Source organism: Notechis scutatus, chromosome 2 (assembly GCF_049901735.1).
Source record: "Notechis scutatus isolate UNSWTSFEM ecotype Mainland chromosome 2, rNotScu1.2, whole genome shotgun sequence".
Taxonomy (NCBI): domain Eukaryota; kingdom Metazoa; phylum Chordata; class Lepidosauria; order Squamata; family Elapidae; genus Notechis; species Notechis scutatus.
Window position 1 is genome coordinate 242,756,732 of NC_142010.1, and position 14,343 is coordinate 242,771,074.

A 14,343-nucleotide genomic window follows, 5' to 3' on the forward strand; every position below is an offset into this window, starting at 1 on the left:
GTGCATAAGCGCATCAACGTGCCTACCGTCCTATTGTTTCTTTTATATATTTTTTTATTTTTCTTATATGTATCCATGTATTCATAACTATGTTTTTACTTATACCTATTATCTTGTAAGCAATTGACCAATAAAAAAATGAAATAAAAAAATAAATAAAATAAAATTGCAAGGGCCTGCTAACCAAGTCTCAGAAAAATGGGATGGGGCTTTAACCACACAATTTGACCACCATCTTGATTTTTAAAATACACTTATATATACAGACACCATGCAACATACTATGCACAACAGCAGCACGATGCTCTAGGAGGACTCTATCCAGATGAGGTAGATTTTTTAGTAGCCTTTCCATCTAATTATACACTGAAAATTAGTAGTTGCTTCTCCTTGCAGCAACAACAGACAAAAGTCCTACCTGCTTTACCTGAGGTAAAGATTGGGGAGATTCCATGATGTCTAGATCACTGTTTCTTTGTAGGTAATAACCGCAATCCTGTTCTTCTAGCCTTCTGATAGTGGATTGGCAGGCAGTTAGAAAAAGACAGTGGAGTTCAGGGTTTCAGCAGGCCACAGAGAGACTAGTCAAAAGTTATGTCAGATCGTTGGATTATAGGTTTCTCATATGTGAGGCAGATAGACATTTTATATAATTTGTATCCTTTAACATGTTTTTATTTTTATTTTATTTTTATTTATTGATTTTTGTCAATTGCTTATTTTTGTCAATTTATAAGTAAAAACATAATACATGGATACATATAAAAAAAAAAGAAATAAAAGAAACAATAGGACAGGGACGGTAGGCACGTTGGTGCACTTATGCATGCCCCCTACAGACCTCTTAGGAAAGGGGTGAGGTCAATAGTAGACTGTCTAAGGTTAAAGTTTTTGGGGCATGTTAATCCTCTATGATAAGAAATTTGGAAAGTCCTGAACTGAAAAGGAAACTTATTTTTTTCCAGAGGGGATTGCATTGATATTACAGTTCGTCTGGAGCCATTTCAACCATCCTTTTTCATCATGTCAAGCAAAATGGGCCAATGAATAATTTAACATTAAACTCCCATGGTAAAAAATACATTCACAGTGGATAAGGAATACATTCATTAAAAAAACGTATCTCTGCCTAATCTGGCTGCTTCCCCAGATGTGTGAACTAATAATATGTCCACTGCTAAAACTTTTGGGACTTGAAATCCATGCATCTAAGGCAGAGGTATCAAACTCAAGACCCAGGAGCCGAAACTGGCCCACAGGGTGCTTAGATCTGCTCCATGGAGCTGCCCTGGAAACAGCAAAGGACCTCTGGTGGTGCCTCTGCAAACAAAAATGGAGCTTGGGAGGGTTGCGGGTGGTCCTCTTGAGCACCGTTTTTCCTGGAAGAGGGTTGCAGGAAGCCGTCGTAATGGAGCTCAGGAGCCTATTTTTACTGGCAGAGTTCTCAGGCCACCAAAGGCACCCCCAACACGACTGACGTTGAGCTGGCCATGCTCACCATGGCCACGCCCATCATGGCCCCCCAAAGTCAAACTCTACTCTGATGCAACCCTCAATGAAATCAAGTTTGACATCCCTGATCTAGAGAGTGCTATAACTGCCACTGATAATACTTTTCTTGCTATCAAGATAGGAAATACTTTTGTTCCTGAGCTCTATCTCTATTAGTTTTGGAGAATAGCTTGATTACCTTCCAACATCCTTTTTGAGGGGTCCTTGATGCTCTCTGAGCTTGATTGTTTTCTTGTAGACATTTCATTACCCAAACTACGTAACATAATCAGTGCTAGTAGTACTAATGAAACATCTGCAAGGGAACAACCAAGCTCAGGGGGCACAAGGTCCCTTCATTTCAACCATGAGCTACAAATATTCTCCTTTATTTATTTATTTATTTTATTGGTCAAATAAAAGACCATGAGCAAGGAAAGAAATCAGTGTCTCCTTAGTTATTGCTGGACTATAGAACCTATCATCCACAATCTTTAATCATGCTGGCTGAAGATGATGGGAGACAGAGTTATTTGGGTCAAATGCAAACTTGTCAATACTAATCTGTTAATATTTGTTACTCATTTGCAGACAATAGCAGTTGTCTTTACAGCTTGGACCTTCTATCTGAAGTATGCACATACTGCTATTTGCATTTCAGAGACTGATATATTTGAACATCTATGATGCAATAAAAATAGAATTTTATTGGCCACATACCAAAGTTCCAATCATACTGACTTTTCATGAATTTTTTTTTGCTCTACTACACTAGGTGGACTTTAAAAAAATGACCATGCATGCTCTTTAGATCAGATGGTCAATGATGTGTTTTTCTAATCTATTACGATATTTTAATCCCATTTTCATTTCCATTAATCCCATTTTCATTTCCACCTGAGCTCTTTCATTATTTCAGTTGCTCACACTGGCTGTCATCTGCTTCTTCATCCTCCGAAAAGAAAACTTACAAGATCCCTCAATAGCTCCCTTGGGAGTCATTAGTATAAAAAAGAAATGAGCAAAGAAATAAGATTCAGCAAACATAGCAAAGTTGTCTTTACAAGCGCCAGGGAGAGTTGTCAAACAGAAGACAGCTTCATGAATAAATGGGCACCCTTCATTTGGTTTTATAGCATTATTTTTCTATCAAGTACTTCCAGATGTTTTAATAAATAATCATTTTACAAGATGAGAAATGCAGTTTGAAATTTGCATAGATTGCTGGGTATTCTGAATATATAACACATTAGAATCAGTGATGGGATTCACAATTGTTTACTACCGGTTCTGTAGGTGTGGCTTGGTGGGTGTGGCAGGGGAAGGATATTGTAAAATCCCCATTTTCTCCCCACCCCACTAACCTGTTTTCCAGCTCCATTCTCCTGTGCAGGGCAGCAAAAGAAGACCAGCTGATCATCTGGGACTCGGAAGGCAGAGAATAGATGGTGGTGGGACCAGTCAGAGGTGGTATTCTGAACCACTCAAAATTTCCCCTACTAGTTCTCCAAACTACTCAAAATTTCTGCTACTAGTTCTCCAAACTACTCAAAATTTCTGCTACCGGTTCTACAGAACTGGTCAGAACCTGCTGAAACCACGTCTGATTAGAATGCTAAACATCTCATATGATTTTTACTTTTATTAATGAATTTGCCAGGATTGTAAATTTTTTATTCAATAATGTGCAGAACACAATTTACATCGATCTTCACCAGACAAATTCAGTAGGTAAAACTAATCCAAAAAGGAGAGGACCTTCTTGTCCTGTAATACACAGTCCCTAATTCAGCTCACGGATATGGAGGCCTCTCATGTTTGGAATAACTCCTGCATCATCATGCTCCTGTCATTCCAACAGTGTTGCCAGCAAGACAAAGATAGTTTAGTATAAAATGCAAAATATTCCAGTAGCAGGTCATGGATGGAGAACCAGATATTGTTGTATGCATGAGAGGAGCACAATCATACTTTGCTGCTTTTGTTTTAGGAAGGAGAGACACTGCAAGCAAAGTTCTTGAACAGATGTAATGCCTCCTGCAAAGCAGTGGGAATAATTGAGAGGATTTCAATGAGGTGCCCCTCATTTCTTCTTCATTTTGGTAGATACATTTGAATTAGAGCAATTGGAAGAATGATTCACAATAACCATATGAAGAGGAAAGTCATCAAAAGTGCACTGTGGAACAGTGTCCAAAATTCAGTTTGTGCAATGAATGCCACCCACGTATCCTGCCCTATGGCTTTTGACACCACAAAATATTTTGTAATTCCTGTGTCCTCTGCAATCTTGGCAGCCTGGCTGCTTCTGAATTGTTTAGCACTTTTTGCCTTGCTATTCCACATAAAGAAATGCATTGTTCTCTTGGTTTACGTCCGAGAGATGAAGTGTTGAATAAAGTATTGGCTGACCTCTTGGGGATTCTGGTGCTACTCTTCTGGATCAGCTACAATTATCACAAGCACCACTAGGCTATAAGTTAAGGCAGAGATCTCCAAACTTGGCAACTTTAAGACTTGTGGACTTCAACTCCCAGACTTCCTAAGCCAGCTGGCTGAAGAATTCTGGGAATTGAAGTCCACAAGTTTTGAAGTTACCAAGTTTGGAGACCTCTGAGTTAAGGTCTTCTTCATAATCTTCTCTGCCAAGAACAACTTCATGTGTCTCATTGCCATGGAATGTTACATTAGACTTGTTTACCAATTTCATTGCATACCACCATCAAGGTTATCACTTCTCCTTGGCTTTTAGAGACCATTTTTTATGTTCTTGCCACCAATCTCAAGTAAACCTTGCCCATCAAAATGGACAGAATAGAGATCTGTTCATCAAATAAAAGCATGCCTCTATCAGAATCTTAAAGAATAGGACAAACATGCACAGACTAAGCATTCTACAGGTATATTAAATAGCTGCAAAATGCAGTATGAGGCACCAGACCTGGCATGGAAGCTGAAAGGAGGCAAAAAAAATGGAACCTCCATGAGTCTTCCTATTAAAAATTTATTATTTCAGGCATGTATAATGTTTTTTTTTGCCAAGCTGGGGATTGCACTTTGCTTTTGATGGCATGCCAGAAATGGCATTCTAAAAAGTAAGCAAATAAAATTATAATAATTATAATAATAATAAAAAGAAGTGGGTAGGGCAGAACAACAGTTGGATTGGATGTTATTTACATATAAATCAAATTAAAATAGCATTTTAATTAATTACATTCTTCTTCTTCCGTGTCTAGATCAAATTGTAAACTCACAGAGTGAAGCCAACAAAGCTTCTTGGTTTTGTTGTTGGCCAAAAATAAGTCATTATCGGTACATGTGTCTGGTAGTAGCTGGCATACCAGCAGATGGACTGGGCTCTATGTATCTCTGCACATTCACATAGCATGTTGTTATCAGCTAAGAGCCTCCACTTAAGCATATTGGTTTTACATTTAGGCACTCCAACTCTCAACCTATTCAGAATCGTCTAAGTAGTATAAGGGAGGCCAGATCCTTCAGCCATATCCTCCTTTAATGTTATCCCTTGTTCGATGATCTCTTTCCTCTATCTTTTTATTCTATTTTGTTCTCGTGTACCCTCAAGAATCTTTGTTTTTGCCATAAAGCTGTTCCTAGATCTGAGTTGGCAGGCTTGGAGCATATATTAATTGCATTTAACTTTATTTATTCAATTGAGTTTCTCTGCCATTTGGCTGTTCTCAACTCTGAGAGTTGCACTGCATGTTATTTCTTATGTAGTTAATTATTTCCTGTTCCTCTTAAAAGCTAAATGCAATAGCATTAGGGGAGTTGCCCCCAAATGTTTGGACATAAGGGACCAGTTCCATGAAGAGAAGTTTTTTTTCACAGACCGGAGGGGGTGTGGTTTCATATACTGCCTGCATCCCATGGATGGGGCTTTGCTTGTTTGCACGGTCCGGTTCCTGACATGCCATGGCCCGGTGCCAGTCCACAGACTGGGGGTTGGGGACCCCTACTTTAAGGTCATCATGTGGCCCTGAAATTTTTGAGGATCTTGAGGCCACAGGCAGGCCTGATGATCTCAGCATCCTTGGGGACCACATGTATCCCTTGATCTCAAGGTCCTCAAGGAATCCTGGTTTAACCTTAACCAAGACAAGCCTCCTGCGGCCACCTACGTCTAAGTGCTATTGCTATTAATTGGAGCTGTCATCCCACCAATATGCATTCTGCCCTACTTTTCTCTTGTGGATCTGACTCCCATCCACCAGTTTCTGTCTCTTAGTGTGCTCTCTGTCTTTCTCTCTTACCTTTACATTTTAGAAGAATTCAGTGTAGACAGTTGATCCAGCAATTTTGGAACAATTTTGGAGAATGGTCAGAACCATTCTCTATAATGTCATTCCCCCCCTCCCCGCCAGTGGTGGGATTCAATTTTTTTTTACTATCGGTTCTGTGGGTGTGGCTTGGTGGGTGTGGCTGAGGAAGGATACTGTAAAATCTCCAGTCAGAGGTGGTATTTGCTGGTTCTCCGAACTGCTCAAAATTTCCACTACCGGTTCTCCAAAACTGGTCAGGACCTACTGAATACTACCTCTGCTCCCCGCTCCCTGAGGTATGAGCAGGTCCTGCCTTGTTGGTTTTTCAAGAGGTCCTATAGGCATGATTTTGTTAGAGGGCCTGGGGATCCTAATGGAGACAGTCAAACCTACAACTTTCCAGGCTTTGTGCTGAACCTGAAAATAATAGAGCTGAGGTCTGATGATGTGAACAGGAAGATACTGCCTACTTTTTCTTCTGTGAGTTATTTTATTTTTCAGTTATACACTACCTCAATTGCAAAGTGTCCCTAGGAGGCTTAAAAACTTGTCTGATGGGCCAGTTAGTGCCTGATTGTGTAATTCATTTAGCCATTTATGGTTGTATTAAGATAATTGGAAAATTATATTGTCTATAATTAAGGATTATATCTTTCAGCTATAATGTCTTATTATACGTCACCCAGATTCCCTTGGAGGACATGAGCAGTTCAAAATTGTGAAAAATAAATAACAGATAGGGAAATGGAGAAGAAAGGCTTTATAATTGGCTCAATGGATATGTCAAGTGTTCTGCAATGGGTTAACTTCTCTTCTAGTAACTGGTTGTTCTGGATCCCTGATCTCTGTTGTGGAAAATGAAAGGATCTCAGAACTTGTTGAACTGTGAAGGAGGTTTACTACTGCCACCTAGAGTAGGAGTTGAAAATGTGGCACGCTTCTCCTATTTACACCTGTTGCTACTTACTGGAGGATCTGGCAGCAACCATATTTATTGTGGCAGTTTCTCTGGCAAATAAATAAATAAATAATAAAATGGTGCAGATCAGAGTATCTACAAGTTATGGTGAAAAAGTCAAAATGGCAGTCATAATAGTGTTGTCACAGCTCTATCTTTATTTTAAGTCCTTCATACATAAAATGGAGCTTTTATCATACTGCATTCACCCCTGGTGTATAGCTGAATATATATATATATATGAACATATATAACATATGAAGAACAGTTGCAGGAATTGGGTATATCTAGTCTATTAAAAAGAAGGACTAGGGATGATATAATAGCAGTGTTCTAATACTTGAGGAGGTGCCACAGAGAAGACGGAGTCACCCTATTTTCCAAAGCACCAAAAGGCAGAACAAGAAGCAAGGGATGGAAACTAATTGAGAGGAGAATCAACCTAGAACTAAGAAGAAATTTCCTAACAGTGAGGACAATTAACCAGTAGAATGTCTTTCCTTAAGAAGGTGTGGGTGCTCTGTCCTTTGAGCTTTTAAAAAGAGACCGGAAAGCCATTTGCCTGGAATGTTGTAGGTTGTCCTGCTTGAGCAGGGGTTGGACTAGATGATCTCCAAAATTATTTCCAACTCTATTAATCTGTTATATTCTGGTGTGGCTCTAGTAATCCAGATCAACTCTTATTCAAGTGGGTTATTCAGTGCTATTCCAGTGGAATACTTATTACAGGAAGCAACATCTTGTACCCCTTTACCCTGTTCATTCATGCTGCAATAGTATGTTAAATTGATCTTGGGAGATAGAGGGAAGACCTGCAGATTGGACAAATTTTCTGGAGAGTAAAAGGAAAGTAAGGGAAAATAACTTTCAGCTTTGCAAGATTTTGTTAAAGTAACTTCACAATAAAGATAGAGTTAGTGCTTTGGCTTGTGCTTTTTGTCTGGACTATCTCAAAGGGCTAGCAACAGTGCTGGTGGCTTAAATCTACGTCAGCTCTAGCAAACCTAGACATGGATGCAGAATTAGATCAATATTGCTTTCTCCATTTTACTCATTATAAGTCTGTGCTTTTAGTCAAATCTTGGTCTTTTCCCCCCCAAAATGTGGGGAAATTACTCAAACGAATCCCCACAATTCTCAAAATTCTGAGTAGTTTTAGCATTTTTCTTGTAGCTGGTTGCTTGGGACAAGTTAACTTAAGTGCTACCTTTCTCAGGTGTACTTGGGAGAATGCTAAAATAATTTTTGGAAACTCTTGGTTAATAAATGAAAGGGGGAACCTGCCAAGGGCATGGAGTCTACTCACCAAGAAAGCTAGCTGGCACCTGAGAAAATTTCAAAGGTGTGGCAGGACATATCCAGGGGTGGGATTCAAAATTTTAAACAACCAGTTCTGTGGGCATGGCTTAGTTGGTGGGCGTGGCTTGGTGGTCATGTTATTGGCTGGGCGTGGCCAATTCAATATCACTCACATCGAGGCACACATCTCCTCGCCTGGCCTCTCATGACTGTGGGGATGCTGCAACAGTTGTAAGTATGAAAAATGGTCATAAGTCAACTTTTTCAGTGCCATTGTAACTTTGAATGATCACTCCACACAAGCAAAGTACCAGCAAAGGAAGGAAAAAAAACTCCAGAGAAATTCCTGAAACAGAAAGTCTAGTCCTGCCAAGAATGTAATAAGGGTTAATGGAGAGGCGGTTTCTGTAAGCAACACCAGAATGTTTCCTTCCTGCCTTCCTTACAGGATTAGGCCAGTAATTTCTTCTAACAACCAGTTCTCTGAACTGCTTAGAATGTTAAAAACTGATTCTAGAGAATAGGTGCGAACTGGTAGAATCCCACCCATATCCCACACATATCAAAACAGCCAAGTTGCAATACTCATATGAAAAGGATGAGACTTTGAGGGAATTGTAATGGATGCCATCTTGACTTTTTGACCCCTCCTTCCCCATGAAAGATTTTCTGTATTTTCTGCTTTTCCATGTTTAAGATATTGCAGTGGTTTGAAAGATTACAACTGCACATATTGCTCTTTGTTTTGTTTTTTATGACGAAACTGAGATAACTTGCTTTTATACTTTGCTTCGCCTTTTTAAAAAAATATATGCTATAAAAGGAGTACTGAATATTACTTGGAGAATAGTTTGCTCATGGGTGGTTTTCAAAAGCACTTTAACAAGCAAGCAAGCAAGCACAAAAGAAATGAATGAAGCATGCTTACCTTCATGTGCAAATATTCACAATATTATGTTCATAATATTTTAAACCACCCATATTAATACAATGTTAATCTGAGTACATGACTTCTCAACTGAAAGTCACTTGATAGGGCTGGATAAATGTGGACAGACAACCTAACCATATCAGGAGCATTATGGGTTGCCTTATCCTTCTCATTCAATGCTAACTCTGAGAAGTACAGTAGAACACCTAATAACATTCATATATGCAAGTATAAGTCAGTGGTGGGATTCAATTTTTTTTTACTATTGGTTCTGTGGGCGTGGCAGGGGAAGGATACTGTAAAATCTCCAGTCAGAGGTGGTATTTGCCAGTTCTCCGAACTACTCAAAATTTCCACTACCAGTTCTCCAGAACTGGTCAGAACCTGCTGAATACCACCTCTAGTATAAGTAAAGGTAAAGATTCCCCTCGTACATACATGCTAGTTGTTTCTGGCTCATCTCCGTTACAAAGCCGAAGAGCCAGCACTGTCTGAAGACGTTTCCGTGGTCATGTGGCCAGCATGACTAAACAGTGCATGGAACACTGTTGCCTTTCCACCAAAGTGGTCCCTATTTTTCTACTTGCATGTTTACGTGCTTTCGAACTGTAGGTTGGCAGAAGCTGGGACAAGTAACAGGAGCTCACTCAGTTACGTGGTGCTAGGGATTCGAACCATCGAACTGATCGACAAACTCAGCAGGTTAGTCACTGAGCCACCGCGTCCCTGATATAATATTATAATATGATATTATATATTATGTAAATATAGCAGATTTCAAATCTTTCCAGTTACTCGTGAGATTATTTAACTCTTTTGTGACTTGTTTATTTATTTCATGCCAAGCATTTATTCTTGAAACTTGCTCTTAAATTACTTCAGATACAAGTTTCTTTAAAAATGTGGAGCCTGCCAACGTTTCACACAATGACCCCTATGCGATCCCTTCTTCTAGAAATAGAAAAGCAATGGCTGGCACGATAACTCTGAGAGTCTTTCATTCATGGCTTCATTCAGAGCTTTGGCCCAGCACAGAAGACAGTTGCAGTTGGCAGTTTTTTCAAGCCGTTAAGAGATTTTGTCTGAGGGCCCAGGCACACCCCTTCCCCATATATACACAATTAGCAGCTCACCACAAAGCCTTAGGTGAAAATGGCAAACTGCTGCAAAATTTGTCAACCTTGTAACATTTTGACCTTTTCCTAAATCACATTTGGCCTTTAATATTTTTTTTTAGACTCAGTGACCCTTTGGAAGGGGGTTACAGTGGACTTTGCTCAAGGAATGCATAGAATAGTTCTCTAACAGAGGTCCATTTCAATGGTTTTCTTAAAAATGAAAATCCAGGACCTGAAATTTCTGCATTGAAGTCTTCCCTATTTTAAAATGTGTCATGTATGGCTTAATCCTGACAACACATACAAGCAAACACAACGCTCCTACATTACAAGTCACCTATTTTCAGCAATCTGCCTCACTTGGGGAAAAGTTCTGTTTATCAAAGGCTGCACAGAATCTGTGTTTGATAGTTGACATGAAGTATGCTTTGTTTATTTGGAAGAAAATGCTGTTTCTTAAGTTTGCCAGGCAAGAGGCCTGGTTTAAAATGCCTTTTGTTCTCACAAATTAAACTCCTGGTTACAAGAAACAATTCTCAGTAAAAATTCCTTCATAATAAAAATTTTATACCAGGTAGTGTTTTTGAGTTGACAATGGTTAGCCTTATTGATCTCATCAACAGCAGCAGCAGCAGCAGCAGCAACAATTGATACCTTCCTTTTTTGACTCAGTGGGTTTGTAAATGTAATACATTTTATTAATTTATGGCAAGGGATCCCAAATTATGCACACAGCAAAGAAACAATTTATGGCAAGAAATTAATACTAATATTCTCGACAAAAAAAATCAATGTACAACCAATATTACAAGGCCAAAACCTGGTAAAATTGTGATCAAGTAAAACTTTGTTACATTCTGGGAGATATCAGGTGAAGAGTGAGCAAGTACAAAAATCAAATTGCACGAGTTAAGAGGGGTGTGTGACAAGGGGACAATAAAGTAAGAGATAGGCTGGAGATTCACCATCAGATCTAAGACACTGAACCTACTTAATGTGAGAGGTTCTGTAAATATTGTGTGTTTGCAACTCAGTGGGTCTTCTGAATGACAGAAAATGTGCTTCATACAGCAATCTAGAGTGAAATGAAATTAAAAACTAGAGCTATGTAATACTTGAGATCTTATTCCAAAAAGATGTTTCAGAATGTGCTGTGACATGAATGTAGTATCTATCTGCACCAGGAATGGTCGATTGCTGCATGGGGCTTTATGAAGTATTTCACTACATGCATCTAAAGCAACAGTAATGGCACAATAATTTGGATCATCTTAAGGAATATATCAGCTCTGGTACCACAGTGGTTAGAATGCAGTGCTGCAGGCTACTTCTACTGATTGCTGGCTGTCAGCAGTTTGGCAGTTCAATTCTCACCCACTTTATGGTCACGGTAAGTGTGGCCAGGGTAGGTGTGGCCAGAATAGGTGTGGTCAGCTCAATGTCACTCGTGTTGGGGGCACCTTGATGTTATTCATGTCAGGGGCCTCCTGAGCTCCATTTTTGCTGGCAGAGGGCTGCAAGAGACTGTCATGGCTGAAAATAGAGCCCAGGAGGGCTACACAGGGCCCTCCCAAGCTCCGTTTTCACTGGCAGAGTCATGGTCCTTTGTTGTTTCCAGGGTGGCCCCATGGCCCAGATCTAAACACATCCGGCCTGTGGGCCTTGAGTTTGACACCCTTGAGCTACAGTGAATTTTTCCATGGGACCTTGACCCATAATCTTATTTTCAGGTTCCTGCAATAAGAGATGATGCAAAATAGACACCGTATATATTTTGGTACTGACATTCCTCTTTGCCCTGTAGGGAACTAATGGTGCTACTTCAGCTGGGAAAGGGGAAAAGGTAAATAATAATCAAGGATGACACAAATGAGACAAGCATTTCCCATACCAATAGTCCTTTCTCCGAATAAATACCCCCCCGCAGGTTGTAACTAGCTAATAGAATTAAGATTTTATAGCAGTCGTCTCTCAACAATAACATAACTTTAGAATCATTTGTCTCACTTAATCTGAAATTCAATTCTGGGGTACATTTTGTTCTAAAAAACCAAATTGAACACAAACATTAATGAAAAAAGAAAGAAAGCTTCCTTTGTTTCAAAAGGGTTGGGCAAATTTAACATCAGTTTGCATATAGAGAGTAGAAACCTGACAGCTGGCTTTTGACACATTTAACAAATTATTATTTTGTATGTTTCAACCACTTCCAAAGGCCAAGAACCAGTCTTGCATTTTGTTTTCTTCATATATGAACTTTCTGCCTGTTAAAAAGTGAAAGTCAATGAAGCAGCAGGAGGTCTGGGGCTGTGTTCCTCTGATGGCTTTTGATTGTCTTTCCTCTGTCAATCTAGTAGATAACTGTCCTAGGAAGTTTTCTTTTGTTTGGGATGCCTGAAATCATGTCACCTGTGGAGAAGGGAGTGTCACAAAAGTCAAGATAGCAGCTGAGTTCTCTTTAACCACCTTCTTGACTTTCTTCCCAGTATCTCTTGGAGAAGGGTCTATGACAATTCGCTACAGCCAACTCACCACATCCAACTTGCCGCAGGACAAGTGTTGCATTAATATCAAAGAAATGGTGGAATAGAATCATTAAAGAAAGGATGCAAAAGGAGGAACAGAATGAAATGTGAATGGCAATTTTTTTTAAAAAAAATATTTATTTTAAATAATTAAATAGAATTATTAAATTGTCCTGCAATGAGTTGTCTTGCAGTGAGTTGGCCGTGGTGAGTTTGCCTGCTGCAAGTTGGTCATGGTGAGTTGGCCATGGCAAGTTGGCTGCAATGAGTTGGCTGCAGCAATTTGGCTGGGGCAAGTTGTCCCATTTCCCCCCAGTGGTGGCATTCAATTTTTTTTACTACCAGTTCTGTGGGCGTAGTTTAGTGGGTGTGGCCGGGGAAGGATACTGTAAAATCTCCAGTCAGAGGTGGTATTTGCCAGTTCTCTGAACTACTCAAAATTTCTGCTACTGGTTCTCCAGAACTGGTCAGAACCTACTGAATACCACCTCTGATTCCCTCCAGAGAAGCCCTGCCTTATGAGTTTCAAAATTACTGACACACAAGGGCACCATTGTAGGGGGTTTCTCATTTATTCAAGGGAGGAGAAGATTCTCAAACATACCTTCTCTTCAATAATAATTGTGGAGCTGTAGCTCTACCATGTAGTTAAGAAGCTCAGCTTCAGTTTTTAACAGTTAGTTATTTAAACATTAATGACATGCTTGGGAACAGAGGGAAGGATTGAGAAGAGTATTGAAGTTAGAGATAGAGGAACGGAAGAGGAAAAACCAGGTATTAATTTGGGTATGTTCACTTCAGGAAAAAGGGGAAAGGCAGAAGATAGAATGCTTTTTAACATTCCTTGTTCTGATTGGAAAGCAAGTTTTTTTTCCTCCCAAATAATTACCTGTGGATTGGTATTTGTGTTGTGGCTGGGTTGTATCTAACATTTACTGGCATGAATAGAAGAAAAATCTCAAACAAAATAATTAGTGAGAAGTAAAAACAGATTGAAAGAATAGCTCTTGCTCGCAAGAAACTCCTTCCCTGATAAATCTGTTTAAATCTGTTTTTGCAATACAAAATAAAGCTTTTCTTTCTCTTCTCTTTCCTCTTTTCTGTAGTTAACACTTCTCTTTTCATCTTAATCTAATTTGGATTTCCATTCTTTTGCCATCCTAGTGCAGCTATTTCTTTTGTTTCCTTTTTTTCTCATAGAATCATGAAGTTGGAACCAACCTTAGTGATTATCTAGTTCAAGATTTCTTTACTCATGGTGAGATGCTTTAGAGCACTTCTGACAAATGACTGTTCAGCCTGTTTCAAGTGACTCAAGAAAATATCTCCCCAATTTACTGAACTAAGAAAGAAGAGAAGATACAGCATACTTGCAAAATTCTTTATTATAGTCAATCTCAATCAAGTAGTTTTAACCTTTCTGCAGAATTGATTTAGAGCTGACATCAGCTTCACATCTGATTTTGCAGTATTTCTTCCTCCTTCTTATTCTCCAGCAAATCGGGAGATTTCTTCTTGGTCCCTGATCTGTGGTTTTGCTGTTTTGGTTTAAAAAGATCTTCAGGTCCTTTTGCCTAGGCAAGTTTCTTCAACATCTCCATCAAAGTAATCTTCTTTATTCTGTACACAATTAGTGCAGCAGTGTAGAGTGAAGAAAATTTAAAGGGTTATTATTACTTTAATGTGTATGTTTGTGTATGCATGTTGTGTGTATGCATTTTGATGCTTTATACAT

At 39.2% G+C, this 14,343-nt stretch overlaps 2 long non-coding RNA genes across 4 annotated transcripts in view; one reads left to right on the forward strand and one right to left on the reverse strand.

Moving 5' to 3' along the window:
* Positions 1-14,343, reverse strand: part of LOC148132578 (uncharacterized) — a 147,407-nt gene that overhangs the window by 75,352 nt on the left and 57,712 nt on the right. The window lies entirely within an intron of this gene.
* Positions 13,232-14,343, forward strand: part of LOC148132579 (uncharacterized) — a 35,856-nt gene continuing 34,744 nt past the window's right edge. For 2 of the 3 annotated variants that reach the window (XR_015748239.1, XR_015748240.1), the window contains exon 1: positions 13,232-13,382. This is a non-coding gene — a long non-coding RNA (uncharacterized LOC148132579). Of the gene's footprint in view, positions 13,395-14,343 lie in introns of all 3 variants that reach the window. The other variant, XR_015748241.1, reaches the window with a different exon arrangement.